The sequence below is a fragment of the Crinia signifera genome, chromosome 19 (assembly GCF_055691185.1).
Source record: "Crinia signifera chromosome 19, ASM5569118v1, whole genome shotgun sequence".
NCBI classification, from domain to species: domain Eukaryota; kingdom Metazoa; phylum Chordata; class Amphibia; order Anura; family Myobatrachidae; genus Crinia; species Crinia signifera.
Window position 1 is genome coordinate 41,972,838 of NC_139226.1, and position 16,572 is coordinate 41,989,409.

Below are 16,572 nucleotides of genomic sequence, written 5' to 3' on the forward strand. Positions count from 1 at the left end.
TTACTAATTTTATTTACACACTTGTGGTGAGGGTACGCACTACACTATTTGTGGGTCCATGTCAACAGATGTTGTAATAGACAAAAGACAGTGAAAAACTCATGTTGATATTTCCATTGTTTGACCTTTTCAATGTGAACCTTTTACTTGTGTCAACCTTTTTTCAATGCTGACCTGGTGCATATCTACAGGGTTTGACTTTTCAATGTGGACCTTTTACTTGGTCAACCTGTTTTCAATGCCGACCTTTTACAATGCCCACCTAGTGTATTTTGACCTTTTGGTGCCGACACTGTAGACCTTTCCATCCACACCGGCTATGTCCCTTCAGCTGTGTCGGCAGCTGCTGACAATGTACGGTGTGTATGAGTCGTAATCTGTGTCATAGAGAATGGCTACAATGTTGCAGCACAGGGTTACAGTGGTTGTGGCTCTTGCCAGGTAGATGTCTGTGCACACTGAGCAACATCATTCACAGTCAAATGACATCGGTCCTGCAGGACAGCTGGTGGCCGATTTACCTTCTGGTATCGATGCACCTGGCTGTTAGATGTTTTAATGTTTTTTTTTAAAGGAAGAAACACTGCAGGATCTGTGCACATTATTAATACAAAGGAGCCAAACATGGTCACTGGGGCTATTGGAATTAGGGGCCTCATTCAGAGATGGATGCAGTGTGGGTCCTGTGTCTTTAGAATCCCCGGCATTCTGCAGGAGACTCCCTGAAATAGCAGCAATCTCCCTCTCTCCCTCATTAGTCTAGCAATCTCCCTCAATTCACCTAGCCCACATTACACTCATACCTGCCAACTTTTCATCCCATCAAGGAGGGACAATTCCGACACGTTGGGGGCGTGGCCTAGTGGGAAGGGTTGTGGCCGTAAGGCCACGTCCCTGTTTTCGCCACTGTGGGGGCATGCCCAGCAGCTACGTGAGCTGCTGACTATGCCCCCAGCCCCTCTGGCTGCAGGGATAGATGCTGTGCGCATGCGCACAGCGTCTATTCACGTGTGACAGGGGAGGAACTCCCAACTGACCCTCCGTGGGACACATCCCAAAAGATTCCTCTCAGATGTAGCAGAACACACCCACGCTTCTAGGGGCCAAGTTCACAATCTCTTTTCACAATCTCTCCATATATGGAACTAGCCACGCCCTTTGGTAGGAGCATGACACGCCCCTTCAATGTTCCGCTCTACAAAATTATATTACTATGTATAATCTCCCTGAAACTAGTTTTCAAAAGTAGGCAAGTATGGCAAAATATTTGCCCCAGTAAAAGGAGCTTATTTTTCAAATACAGGAGTAAAGATGTAATTTACCATACAAATGTGTCTGTGGCTTATTTTATCCTAATATATATTTGATAACACTTAAATGGTTTAATGGTATATGGTAATGTGCAGGTATGGTTGTAAATTTATGTTGTGGGTTTGTTTTTAACTTGAATAGGTATACAACATTTTAATAATGTACTTACTAGCATGTAGTCAGCAAGGGATACCTCAGGCTAAGCAGCTTCTGCTATAGGCCTCTGACTACTCCCCTAAATATTGATGCTAATGTATGGGATTTGGTTTATTGTATGTGAACACACTTACAGCAAAGGTACATGGTAAGATACAGTACACATGTACTTACCTGAGAAGTAGCACCTAATGATCTCCCTACGCATCAGATTCCCCCTCTGCGTACCCCTCACTACCGTAGGTGTGGTAGTTTCAGCTTCCTGCATGACTGCTGCATTGTCCTCCTCAACATAGGATGGTAAGGAGAGGGCTATGTTGTGTAACATGCAGCAAGCCTGGACGATCATTGCTACTTTTTCGGGACGGTAAAGCAGTATACCTGATGACCTGTCCAAACACCTGAAAGACTTTTCAGCACCCCAAATGTGCGTTCCACAACATTGCGAGTGGCAACGTGTGCTTCGTTATAGTGGTGCTGTGCAGGGCCTTCCGGGGAACGCAGAGGTGTCATGAGCCACGGAGGACACCCATATACTGAGTCACCTTTACAAAAAAAGATGAGGTCAGTGCAGTATATGGTAAGATATGTGCATTGGGCTAACCTGAGTAAGTGGGACAACAGCAATATGCAAAACTGGTGAAGGAGAGGGACTGCTTCCACCTATATATTGCACATATCAGAGGGGTGTACACACAACAGTGCCACTTTAGATGTAAAACAACAGGCACATTAGTACAGGGCGCACTTACTGTTGGTAATTACTGGTTGTAACAACAGGCATAGCCATATTTTAGCCAGAATTACTGCATATTGTAATGAGGATTTAATGTAGTTGTGGGTATATTTAACACACTATTGGGACACTCCACAGGAGTGAAGTGATTTCTTAGTATCTTAATTTACACATTGTAGGGGAAACATTTGTATATGTTAAAATGTACTTACCAAGTAGCCAGCCCTTTGGCATTTGTTGGTCCTGGAATCGGTCCCACATTCAGGGAGTGCCGCCCATGCCTATTGACGTAGACGTATCCCCTCACGTGCGGTGCCCAAATCCCAATGTGGGTGCAATCTATGGCTCCCAGCACGTTTGGAAATGCTGAGAGCCTATAGAAAGCCACCTTAATGTCCTGCCACTCGGACTCAGAACGTGGGAATCTGATGTACAGTATGTGCACCAGAACTTCTTTAAAGCAAGCAACACTTGAGTGAAATGCTTAGAGAAACTGGCTTGTGAGACCCCCAACAACCATGAGGTCACAGACTGAGTGGAGCCTGTGGCCAAGAATTAGCGGGCAAACATCAATTTCTGCAGCCCAGACACTGCATAGTTGCCCCTCCCCCGTAAGGGTCCAAATCATCTCTCACCTGCTCATATAATTCCAACAGGTTAATGCGGTTCAGGCGAAACATCCCCACAACCTGGTGATCAGAGAGAGAGTCCAGGTACAGCCGAGCACGATACCTACGTGAAGCACGCAGTAGTCGGGGTACATGGATCTGGTGCACAGCTTGCTCCCTCCTCCTGCGCAGCTCCTCCAAATGGTCAAAATCCCAATCTCCATCTCTGAAACCCTCACAGGTGTCCTTAATAATGTTGGGGTATATGCAGGGTCAGTTCATAAATAGAAATGAGGACACCTGTGTGAAAATTAACCATTTCTGCACTTGACCAAAGTTGCTTCTGGGCCAATTCGTCCATCAGAACCTGGTCTGAATTTAGACTCATCAAAAATACTAATTCCGTTTGTGCATGCCATTAAATATGCAATTTGTATACTTTAGAATGGGAAAACATCTGGATGTGAAAAAAAATGCTAATTTTTATCAGCAAGTGAGAAAGTGTTAGTTATCCATTACATAGCTACAGATGGGTCAGGTCCCATCCTTGCTGGCGGGTCGCCAGGACGTCCCCTCTGGCGACCCGCCAGCAGCCTCGCCAGCGAATATACTGAGACGCGCGTGCGTCTCACGCGCACGCGCGTCTCAGTCTCCGTCGCCAGCGCGACAGAAACCCTGTCCGTCTCCGCCTCAGGGAGACGGACAGGGTTAGGGGGGGTTAGGGGGGGGTGCGGGCAGGCGGCGGGGACCCCGGGTTACCGCCGGCAAACCGGCGGGGACCCGGGGGAACGGATGGAAGCGCCGTCGGAAGGGGACGCGCGCGCCTCTCGTGCGCGCGCGTCCCCTTCTCACCATCGCCATGGCGCTGGCGGGGGATGGCGGCTGGCGACGCCAGCGCCATTCCCTGCCAAGATGGGACCAGACCCATCTGTATAAGTGCATTAGAGTTCCGATGCTTCAGAAACAATTGAAGGGAGAGCAGATATTTTAACACTAGAAAAATGTTGCAAGCTGCTGTGTGCCCAGCAACCGGGACGTGTATATTCTGACCACAAGGGCCGGCAGTTCCCACTGGTTGCTGGACAGTTACTGCGTCCCCAATTTCTAGCAAATCCAGAGGTCTAAACTACAGTACATGCAGTTATGCAGCTCCGGTATGCAGGACAGAGTGATGCTCTGGCCTAGGGGGCACAGAATCCCCTGTGTCTCCCCCTTAATCTGGCTATGACTGCAAATGTCTTGTCCATATGGTTTCTGAATGCTTCCACCTTAACGTGCAGCTGGCCACTGTCTGAGATGCGCATGTGTCACAGTTCAGAGAGAATTTTTTGATCTGCGCTATACAGTATCAGCTCCTCAGAAGTCGCTTTTCTCGGCTAGTAAAGTCCTTTGTAAGGCGTTACAAGAACAACTTGATGAGAGTTAAAAGACAAATTGATATTGATCGGAACTAGATTGACCACACATTGCATTTATTAGAAAAAAGCACATGATTACAGGGAAAGGGATATACGGGTGATTACAAAGTTAATTAATCCACTAGTTCAATTTTGCATTTATTTTCCGATCCTTTTACCTCATTTGTATTCTGTAACTGTAGGCCATCTCTGATACCAACATACAGTTTCCAACATAACTACGATTCTCAGCATGCTCTTTGTCTACGATAGGGTTACAGAATCTGCCACTGATTACCAGATTAGGGGCCAGATGCACTAAGCTCCAACAGTGGTAAAATGGAGAGTGATAAACTGCCAGCCAATCAGCTCCTACCTGCCATGTCACAGACTGTGCTGAAATATCAGGCAGGAGCTGATTGGCTGGCGGTTTATCACTCTCCATTTTTATCACCTTTGAAGCTTAGTGCATCAGGTCCTATGAAACTAATGACGTAAAAGAGACTATTTTAGAACCACATAGGGAACGATTCAAATTTGCACGCACCGGTCCGAACTGGGCTCCTGTCCGATGGTGGGCCTACTGCGCATGTAAATTTTTTGGTAATGCGTATGTGCAGGGCTCGGCTGCCAGCACCTTCGGCAAACTTCACCCTTGGGAAGGTTCTTGCAGCCTGACTGACAGGCGGGGGGGGGGGGGGGGGCGTGCAAGGGTGGACCTTCGGCATTTCACAAAAACGGTGGGCGCGCCCATAAAAATACTGGGAGCTCCCGGCCACAGCCCAGTGAGAAGATCTGAATCGGGCCCATAATGGGCATCACTTACAGGGCCGGCACGGGAGAGTGGGGTTGGGGTACAGTATGTCTTCATCACTGCAGTTCTATTGAAGATGAGATGTTGCCCATAGAAACCAATCAGATTCTACTTAATTATTAAGCATTTTCTAGAAGATAATAGATAGAATCTGATCAGTTGCTAGGGCGACATCCCATCTTCAATAGAACATCCAACTTAATAAATTTACCCCTAAGACTGGACGGGGTGTGGACTCCAGAGGGGGCGTGGCCATGTCTCATGAAAAAAAAACTGTAATTTGTGCAGAATCCTCATCAAACACACAGAGGGACAGAGAGGACAGGCTGCTGCCGCCACTGTCTCTCTCCTCAGCTCCGCACATGGCACTAAGTAGTGTGTGCTGAGCTGGGGAGAGAGGCTGTGCTGTCCTCTCTCCCCACTGCCCAGCTCCCTGCAATGGGACAGCAAGAACTGTGCCCATTCAGCAGACCCAGTAAAAAGTACCCATGCCCCCCCTTCTCGACGCCACTGATCTCCCCTAAGATGCATTATGCAAACTGGCACAGATCTCCCACTGCATCAGCCCAACTGAGAAGTGGATGTGTAGATATGTAAAACATGGGGGGGGGGGGGGGGCAGATTCTCTAAGCTTCAAAAGTAGTAAAATGGAGAGTGACAAACAGCCAGCCAATCAGCTCCTAACTGTCATGTCACAGACTGTGTCAGGAGATGATTGGCTGGCTGTTTATCACTCTCCAGTGTATCATTTTTGAAGCTTAGAGACTCTGGCCAGGGGTCTTTATACCTTCGAGACGGCCAATAGCTGCGGCTCACCCGCATAATACTGCAGCAAAACAACTCGAGATAAAAAGACTTTAAAATCCGCAACGAGCGATCAGCCTGCCGTGGCTGAAAATGCGTCTTGTGTGCAGCCGATGGCCTATTCTCTGCACACCAATAATAATATAACAGCACTGGCAAATTAAATACCCGGGTACAGATGTAATGTAATAAATGTCATTGTTCCCCAGTGAGATATTATGTTCTGGGACATGGTGGTATTTTCAGAGCCTGGTTGATATAACAGTTTATGCTTTATTATAATAGAGCAATGGATTTGTCCGAAGCAACGCTTGGTTTGGTTGAGGTTTTGTCATTCCCATCCATTGTACGGCGCAGTGGAATGTATTCGGGCTGTTTATAATACAGCGGTGATAGTGAATAATATTGTAATACATGCTGTAATGTCTCTCAGCGGCACAAAACTATAGCCAATTTATAACACAAGGCAGCAACAGCAAAGGCAAATAAATTGGGCCATTATAGTAATGCTTTTAGTAGCCAGGAGAAGGTCATTTTTTCCCGGCATGGAGTCTGTGATAAATAATTTCTTCCCTGGCTGAAGAGAGCAGGTGTCAGCTCACCAGCTTAGTAAATACCCTCATTATGGGTCTGATTCAGACCCGTTGGTACTGGGCCGAATTCGGCCCTTTACCCAATGTTTTGAATTTGCGCATGTGCAAACCACAGGAGTGAACAGCTTCATTGAGTTTCACAGAGGGGGTGGGCAGGGGGCGGACAGGGGGCTGGAGCAGGGCTTCCCCATAAAAATGCTGGCGGTTCCCCCTGGTAACGCAGGCGTGGGGTTGCCAGCCCATGGCGGGCTGCTGATGTCACATGATGTCAGCATCCGATTGATTCAATTAAACAAAGTAGAAACCTCATGTGAAGATACTCTAAATGTGATAAGAAACATTGCTTGAGCAGTGTCAAACAGAACATACAGCCATACCAAGGATTCAAACCCATAACCTATTGCACTGCAGTCAAGCCCCCTACTCATTGATCCATTTGATCCTGCATAAGAGCAGTGGGATTTCTAACTATAGGAAGCTAATTGTATTTAAAAATGAATCAGCACTGGAATTGAGCAGATCTATGTAGTATGTAGCCACACATATAATCCAGAGCAGCTACACACTACATAGATCTTCTCAGCTGCACTGATAATTATTTTTTCAAGAAGTACAAGGTGAGCTTGAAGTAGTTATAATACTCTGACTGCAATATCACAGGCAATGGGTTCAAATCCCAGATACTGTATGTCAGCATCTTGAAATGAACAGTGTGACAGGATAACAATGACCTATCAAGTTAGGTTCATGAATTTTGTATAGGTAATGGTAGAGTAAGAAGACAGGGGCAGTCAAGTGATTCCAGGCGTCAAAACAGAGAGAAGATTACAAGTGATAATTAAAACAGGTTATTTACAAATGCCACCAACAGTGCCACCTAACCTGCAGCACTGTGTGTGGTGACACACTACCCACCACCCTATTTATGACCTTCACTGCCAACCATGCTATGCCTCCTGTTAGTCTTCCTATCTAAGAGCCAATCACTGGTATTATTGTATTGAACTGTATTGGTTTGGGCTGCGTTTCTGGTCTTTTCCCACACTTTTTGACACCTTCCACTTACCAGTTTAGCACTATGGTCTTTTTCAGTTTAGTATAGTATGACTTTGCCTCCTTTATACAGTATGCTGGTTACTCTTTTTTGGTGGGTTTTAAGGGTTGTATCTTTCCTATACTCATATTTTCCACCCTCATGCTTGCCTTCCTTCCTAGAAAGACCAGGAGGCTCCCAAAAATCATATAGTGCTCTCAATGGCATAACTATGAAAATCGCCCATGCCCCCGTGGGGTCTGCGGGGCTATTGTTGCGCCACTGGGTGCTCTCGATCCCCCAGATGAGTGGGCAAGTCTCTTGGAGTTGGGTCAAGAGAGTTTAACCTGAGCTCACCTGGCAGGTGACGCTGTGATATGCAGTAAATTGCGTCATCGTAGCCATGCCGCCGCTATGCAATGTCGTGCATTGTACAGTGGGGGGCTTTGGCTATGATGATGCGATTCAGCACAAATGACATAATCGGCCACCAGGTTTGCCCATTTTACTCGTGGAAGGGAATCGGGAGAGACACTTGATTTTCAGGAGCCTACACCAATTCTGGGAGAATGGCAAGTACTGTACAGTATGTTTTACAGCTAAAAGGTAGCATCAGAGGAGTGTAGTAGAGTTCTGTGCCTCATACAGATTTCAATGTACAGTATATTCCCCACCACATGTACACGCAGACACTACAACATTCTAAGGCTAATTTTGTTGGGAGCCAATTAACCTACCTGTATATTTTTGGATTGTGGGAGGAAACTGGAGTACCCGGGGGAAACCCACGCAAGCACAGGGAGAATGTCCAAACTACACACATTTAGGGCCATGGTGGGAATTGAGGCAGTAGTAACCATTACTTGATCTGTGTGTACTGCCCACACAGATGAGTGTATAAAACTTTGTCTTCAGCTGCTGCGCTCTTTCCAAAAAATAAAGATTTATCTTGAGAAGAGACAAATTATAACAATCTTCCTTTCAAAGGATTTTCAAAGGATCCCTTTGGTGACTATAAATAACAATTTTATCATTAACTTCTACAATTAAAGCACTTTAGATATGATCTGGTAAGTAATTACATTAATTATAATATTACACTAATGATACGAAAGTGTATATTTTTTATAGTGATTTAGTATTTTAACATATGTTACAACAGGCTACCTAAATGATATACAGTATAGTTATGTAATGGTTTATTGTACTTCAGTTTATTTTTGATGATGGATTAATTTCTCTTTGGAGTTATGACATTGTTCTTTTGAATGTAAACATCTCAGCAGGAACTGAATCATTACTTATATGATGATGCATTTATGTTTTATACATAGGAATGATTGACTCTAAATATATACAATCGTTAGAGGATTGCATTAATCGCCCCTAATTGCCGGAACAGAGATCCATTCGCTAACCATTTCATGTTGCTCTAAGTTTTCCTGCAAAGCACTGAGATCTCTTTGCATTTGTAAAACTTTTACCAGTTGTTCTCATTAGTAATATTTCTGCAGAGTAATGGTCCTAGGGATGCCAATCCCGGGGCATTTTTTCAGTCCTGGGTTCCGGGATTGAAAAATGCTCAATCCCAGGATTCTCGGGATCCTGGGATTGACAGCCATAAAAAAAAAACGCCCCATACACCCAACACAACGTCTGCCCCGCAGATTTATTTACATGGGCAGGAGTCCGGGATCGGGGCAGAGAGCAGCGCTGCGGGGGTGCCTGGTGTCTATGGGCGGGTGGTGGCAGCATCATCTGGGTGGGAGGTGAGGGCAGGAGTTACAGTGCAGCCGAGAGCGGTCAGCTGTGATAGGACGGTGCGGCCGGGAGGGTGCTCAGACTCTTCCCGGCATTAGACTGTGTATGCACAGCCTAATCCCAGGATTGGATACTCCAATCGCGGGATTTAAAACCCAGACATTTGGGGGCCAAATCCTGGGATCCCGCCCATCCCGATCCCGGGATAGGCGGGATTGGCCACCCTAAATGGCACTAACTGTGCTGACAATATTGGAAATGACAACGCTCAGCTGGAAGGTTACCTTTCCAGTACTTACAGTAAATAATTTACGGTCATTTGGATGTGTAGGTAGAGGCTGGAGCTATGAGTCACATGGGCCTACAGGGAAAATTACATGGTCCCCTCAGTCCGGTCTGACCCAGGTTTTGGTACACTCGTGATCAAATGGGATTTCCAAGCATAGCCAAAGGTCAAAGCAGAAGCAGCTGGAAAGCCTGGAATACTATATGAACTAGACCACAATGTTCAGACAATGATGACCTTACTTCCTGCTGTACAGTATATACCCAAAGCCTGAATCACCAGAAAGTGTAGGGTTGGAAATCTCATACTGAGCATCAACACTGTGAGCAGGAGTGATGCTTTACAATAGCCACTGTGGCACAGCTTCCAGTACTACAGGTCCCACGGGGAGCCTCAGCCTCCTTATTTACGTGAATGAGACACAATGTCATTTACTGTATGTGTGATACAACATATTCTGCATCTGCAAACACTACAGAGTAATTGGTTTGGTGCATAAAATGTATCTTCAAGAATTGGCATGTTGCCTCAACATAATAAACATCCGGTATATCCCATAGGGAATACATCACTTTGTCACCTCCGCCGTTGGAGATTCTACAGCATATCAGCCCCTAATGATGTGGGTGGAAGTGTGTTGTTCTCTCTCCCACTTTGCTTTCAAAATAGTGACAAGTAGTGGCAAAATCCCAAATTACTGCAGAATCTCTTATATATTTGGCTACATCTGTCACTCAAAGTGTGTGAGTGTGTGTATAACAGGAGGGACACATTGCTCTGTTTCTGGACTTCTCCCTTAATTAATGACTGCCAGCACCTGTGTTGAAGCACCTTTCTAATCAATTAATAACATGTGTGAAACAGGTGATGGCAATCATACATTATGAGGGGAAGTCCAGAAACAGAGCAATGTGTCCCTCCTGGAGAGGGTCATGTTGGGAGGTATGTGACTGACTCACATGACAGAGAACCAGCCCAGTGAGCCCACAATGCCAGACATCCTCTGCCTCCCCATGTTGCCCAGCAAAGACACTGCACCAGGTGCGTGCCCCCCGCCACCCCACCCACGATTCGCACCCCCCCGTGACCCCCCTCCCGCGATTTGCGGCACCCCCGCGACCCCCCCTACCGCGATTTGCGTCAAACCCCCCCCACGACCCCCCTCCCGCGGTTCGCGGCAAACCCCCCCCGCACGATTTGCTTCAACCCCCCCGCAATTCACGGCACCCCCGTGACCCCCCCTCCCAAGATTCGTGGCAAACCCCCCCCTCCCCATGGCTATGGTCGACAATGAAAAAGGTTGACATGAGATTTTGAGACCTTTTTCATTTTTTGAATGTTCTCATATTCATTCTCATGTGTCGACATGGACACCAATGAAATGCCACACTTATGGCAATTCGCGGCACCCCCCCCCACGCGACCCTTCCCGCGATTTACGGCACCCACCCTGCGACCACCCCCTCCCGTGATTCGCGGCAGCACCCCACCCTGTGACCCCCCCCTCCTGCGATTCGCCACCAACCCCCCTCCCACGATTCGCGGCAACCCCCGCGACCCCTTCCTCCTACGATTCGCGGCAACCCCCCTGCCCCCGCGACCCCCCCTCCTGCAATTCGCTGCAACCCCCTCGCACCCCCCCTCCCGCAATTCACGGCACCCACCCCCCAACCCCCGCGACCCCCCCTCCCGCGATTCGCGGCACCCCCCGCGACCCCCCCTCCCACAATTCGCGACCCCCCCTCCCGCAATTCACGCCCCACTCCTGCGCTTTGTGGACTCCCGCCCCCTCCCGAGATTCACAGACACCTGCGCCCCCCCTCCTGCAATTCTGCCCCCTCCCGAGATTCACGGCCCCCCCCCACGCCCCTCCCACAATTTACGGCACCCCTGCTCCCCTCTTTAGTCCCCCGTATGCCCACACACCCCTATCACTACCCAGCTTCCTGCTCTCCTGAACCATAACTTTCACTACTGGGGAGTCGCTGACGCTGTGTTGCCCACATACCCCTATCATGCCTCATAGCCCAGCCTCCTGCTCTCATGCACCCTAACTCCCACCCAGTCGGAGGAGACACTGACTTAGGGCCACCGTCCTGTACTCCTGTACGGCCACGCTGGACCTTCACCCACTGGCAGAAGCTGCACTGTCTCCCACCCTCCTCTTTAGTCCCCCTTATGCCCACACACCCCTATCACTACCCAGCCTCCTGTTTTCCTGTGTTGTGACCTCCGCCAGTGGGGAGCCGCTATATACAGTATATACCCTACTATACTATTGCACACACACACACACACACACACACACACACAAATAAATCACTGTACATCTTACTCTAACTGCTTTTTAATTAAACAAAACAATACACACCCCCTTCCAAATCATATGCTCTCTATTTAACACATTTCACCTATAACTCAAGTTGCAATACAGGCATCTTTCATACAATTCTAACCATATTTCTCACAATACAAACGTGTACAAATTAAGGGGGCGCAGCCCCATACGACGGTGTGAAGAGCGCCCGTAGGGCGCGATGAATCACCTAGTGTAGTAATGATTTCTTGAAAAAACGTTCAGGGTCAGATGTACTAAGCTTCAAAAAGTGATAAGGAGGAGAGTGATAAATGACCAGCCATCAGCACCTAACTGTCATTTCCCCAAACACTGTAACATGGAAGATAGGAGCTGATTGTCTGGGTACTTTATTACTTTTTGAAGCTTAGTACTTCTGGCCCTCAGTTATTAAAAAATATATGTAAAAAATGTAAACTGGGAAATCAAATGTGCAAAGACTGATGCTGGAAAAACACATTGGGTGAAATTACAAATTAATCCCGAATAGTTGCACACCTCTTTACTCAGCCATAGGCTCACCAGGTCATACAGAGATCAATAGATTCATCTCTTAACCCTTATCATCCTGAAGATACATCCATTTCTACCCATTGGTGTTCATTAAAGGCTGTGGCAAGACATTCCGCAATCCAGATAGCGGCTAGATGTAAAATAGAATATAAACAGTGCTTTGCTTCGGCTGATATAGAAGCAGCTAGCTTGGAAAAGGCACATAAAGCAGACCCCTCTAAAAAAAATTATCTTTAGACAACTTCTTGCTGTTCGAGATAGTCACTGGAGAAACGGAGGTTGAGAGGAGATATAATTAGTATGTTCAAATACAGGACTGGGAATCATATGGAACTGGGAGATGATTTGTTCACTAACAGACCTATACTTAGAACACGCGGGCATGTACTGAGGCTCGAGGAAAAGAAATTCCATACTGAATTAGGAAGAGGATTCTTCACCATTAGAGCAGTAACATTCTGGAACCCATTGCCGGTGGGGGTGGTTACAGCAATTACTGTTAATGAATTTAAATCAAAACTGGATGCATTCTTTCCACTAAGGGAATCCCATAGATATGACTTACTCAAGTCAGTAGTTACAAGTTAGATAGGTTGAATTTGATGGACTAACATCTTTATTCAACCTTAATTACTGTTACTATGTCCCCTACTGAGGTCCACCGCAACTTTACAATGTCTTAATCAAAAATATGATGTCCTTGGTAACGGAGAAGGACTTTTATTAGCTCGTAGGCTTGGGGGACGTAAAGCTAGGAAACATATACATTCTGTACATACATCAAAAGGTGTCAAGGTAACTGACCCAGTTGAGATCACTAATACATTTGCTGAATACTATTCGCAATTATATAATTTAAAAGAGGATCCTAATACTCCCCAACCATCCATAACTGCTATTAATAGCTTTTTTTACAGGAACCTTCTCAACGTTATTAATCTAGAGACATGCAAGTCTCTCAGTTCCCCCTGGTCATTATAAGAGGTTGAGGATGCCATTGATTAACTTCCTTTAGACAAAGCCCCTGGGCCAGATGGATACCCCTGTAACTTCTACAAAACGTTGCAAGCTAAACTTGACCCACTTTTGTTACCTGTTTTCAACAAAGCTTCTGATAACACCTGTTTCCCAAAGGAAATGTTAGAGGCACAAAATGTTACTATCCCCAAGCCAGGTAAATCACCCACGGCCAACCCAAATTACTGACCTACAGTATAGGTTTATTAAATACAGATGATAAATTATTTGCTAAAATGATCGCAAATCGAGGGAGTCGAATATCCCCTCTTTTACCTAGCTTATTTAATCCCGAGGTAGGGTGTGTGTTAGGTAGGCAGGCTTCTGACAACACATGTAGAGTTATAAATGTTATTGAATATTGTCAAATGAAGAACCACCCTCCGTTAGTCCTTTACCTTGATGAAGAAAAAAGCATTCGATAGGTTCCATTGGGACTATATGTAAGCCATTTTTTTTTGTATGCCATTTTGTTTTTTCAGATAGGATACAGCAATGAATTTTAGCTTTATACTCTTTACTAATGGATATTATGCCTCCAAATTCAATGTTACTAATGGTACTCGCCAGGTTTGGCCTCTATCACCTCTGATCTTTGTCTTAGCAATTGAGCCTCTGTCTGAGCGCATTAGGTCTGTCAGCTCAATTGTGGTGCCCGTTAATTCTGCCTTTGTGTTCTGTCCTTGCTTTATACGCAGTGTTATTATATTAAGACTGAGGCCCTACTGAAGTGTTTGAAAAATAGGTATAAATGGGTTGGGATCATTTGGTCTACAGCATGTTGGTCGACAAGCATTAGGTCTACACCATTAGGTCGACATGGGGAAAGGTCGATATGGTTCTAGGTCAACATGGGTCAAGGTCGACATGGTTCTAGGTCAACATGGCTTTAGGTCGACAGGTTTTTAGGTTGACACAAGCTTTAGGTCGACATGGTCTAGGTTGACAGTCAAAAGGTCGACATGGGGTTTTTCTGTTTATTGACCCAGATGTCGACACAGTCGATATGGATACAGTTTAAAGAGCACCGAATCCGATGCTTCGGGCACAGTGCCTCGATGCACTCGGCACACTATTTTATTCTAACACCACACCTTAGTGGATGGTAGGGCATGAAATACTGTCTGTCGGCACATGTCAGCTCAAAAAACAATGAAAAAACCGCATGTTGACCATTTGACTGTTGACCTAGACTATGTCGACCTAGTGCGTGTGTTGACCTAATGGCCTGTTGACCTAAAGCCATGTCGACCTAGAACCATGTCGACCTTGACCCATGACGACCTAGAACCATGTTGACCTAACGGTGTCGACCATAATGCTGTAGAACAAATGACCGTATCCCGTATAAATATGGGTGGAAACTTAGATCACTTAAATACTTGGGGATTAAACGTACAAAAGACACATACTGTATATTACACTGTCATTATAGCCATCTCTTCTGAGCATTTGAAAAGCTCACTAAAGAGTGGATGATGCAGGAAGTATCATCGGTAGAATGAAAATGGTACTTCTGCCCAAATGAATGTATCTATTTTGAACTATACCCCACCCTTTTCTTTAAGGTATATGGAACAAATTTAATTGAATGTTTTTTAGCTTAGTTTGGGGAAGAGCAAAGCCAAAAGTAGTGGGAAATACTCTCTATCTGAAGTAGTGAGGAGATACATTTGCCCTCTCCACAGCCACCATTACAAAGAATAGCTCTCCTGATCGATAATTTACAAATACATCCATGGCAAGAATTGGGCCTTTCGTTCCTACTGGATATCCTTTCAGGATACTCCCCTTTTCGCATCTTCAAAGACAGTTCCATGTCCCTAAGCAAGATTTGTAGAAATATCTCCAAAACTAGGTGATTCATCGCGGCCTATGGGCGCTCTTCACACCGTCGTAAGGGGCTGCGCCCCCTTAATTTGTGAACATTTGTATTGTGAGAAATATGGTTAGAATTGTATGAAAGATGCCTGTATTGCAACTTGAGTTATAGGTGAAATGTGTTAAATAGAGAGCATATGATTTGGAAGGGGGTGTGTATTGTTTTGTTTAATTAAAAAGCAGTTACAGAGTAAGATGTACATTGATAGTGTGGATGGTACAGTGACATTTGTGGGTGTGTGTGTGTGTGTGCAATAGTATAGTAGGGTATATACTGTATATAGCGGCTCCCCACTGGCGGAGGTCACAACACAGGAAAACAGGAGGCTGGGTAGTGATAGGGGTGTGTGGGCATAAGGGGGACTAAAGAGGAGGGTGGGAGACCCTTCTGCCAGTGGGTGAGGGTCCAGCGTGGCAGTACAGGAGTACAGGATGGTGGCCCTGAGTCAGTGTCTCCTCCTACTGGGTGGGAGTTAGGGTGCATGAGAGCAGGAGGCTGGGCTATGAGGCATGATAGGGGTATGTGGGCAACACAGCGTCAGCGACTCCCCAGTGGTGGAAGTTATGGTTCAGGAGAGCAGGAAACTGGGTAGTGATAGGGGTGTGTGGGCATACGGGGGACTAAAGAGGGGAGCAGGGGTGCCGTGAATTGTGGGAGAGGCACGGGGGGTGCCGTTAATCTCAGGAGGGGGCAGAATTGCGGGAGGGGGGGCGCAGGTGTCGGTGAATCTCGGGAGGGGGCGGGGGTCCGCAAAGCGCAGGAGTGGGGCGTGAATTGCGGGAGGGGGGGTTGCGAATTGTGGGAGGGGGGGTCGCGGGGGGTGCCGCGAATCGCGGGAGGGGGGGTCGCGGGGAGGTTGCAGCAAATTGCAGGAGGGGGGTCGCGGGGGCAGGGGGGTTGCCGCGAATCGCAGGAGGGAGGAGTCGCGGGGGTTGCCGCAAATCGTGGGAGGGGGGGTTGGTGGCGAATCGCGGGGGGGGGGGTCGCAGGGTGGGTGCCGTGAATTGCGGGAAGGGTCGCGGGGGGGTGCCGTGAATCGCCACAAGAAAAAATCAACACAGAAAGGTCAACACATGTAAATGTTGACATAAGTGTGGCATTTCATTGGTGTCTATGTCGACACATGAGAATGAATATGAGAACATTCAAAAAATGAAAAATAAATCTCAAAATCTCATGTCAACCTTTTTCATTGTCGACCATTGCCATGGGGGGGGAGGGTTGCCATGAATCGCGGGAGGGGGGGTCGCGGAGGTGCCGCAAATCGCGGGGGGTTGTCGCAAATCGCGCGGGGGGTTTGCCGCG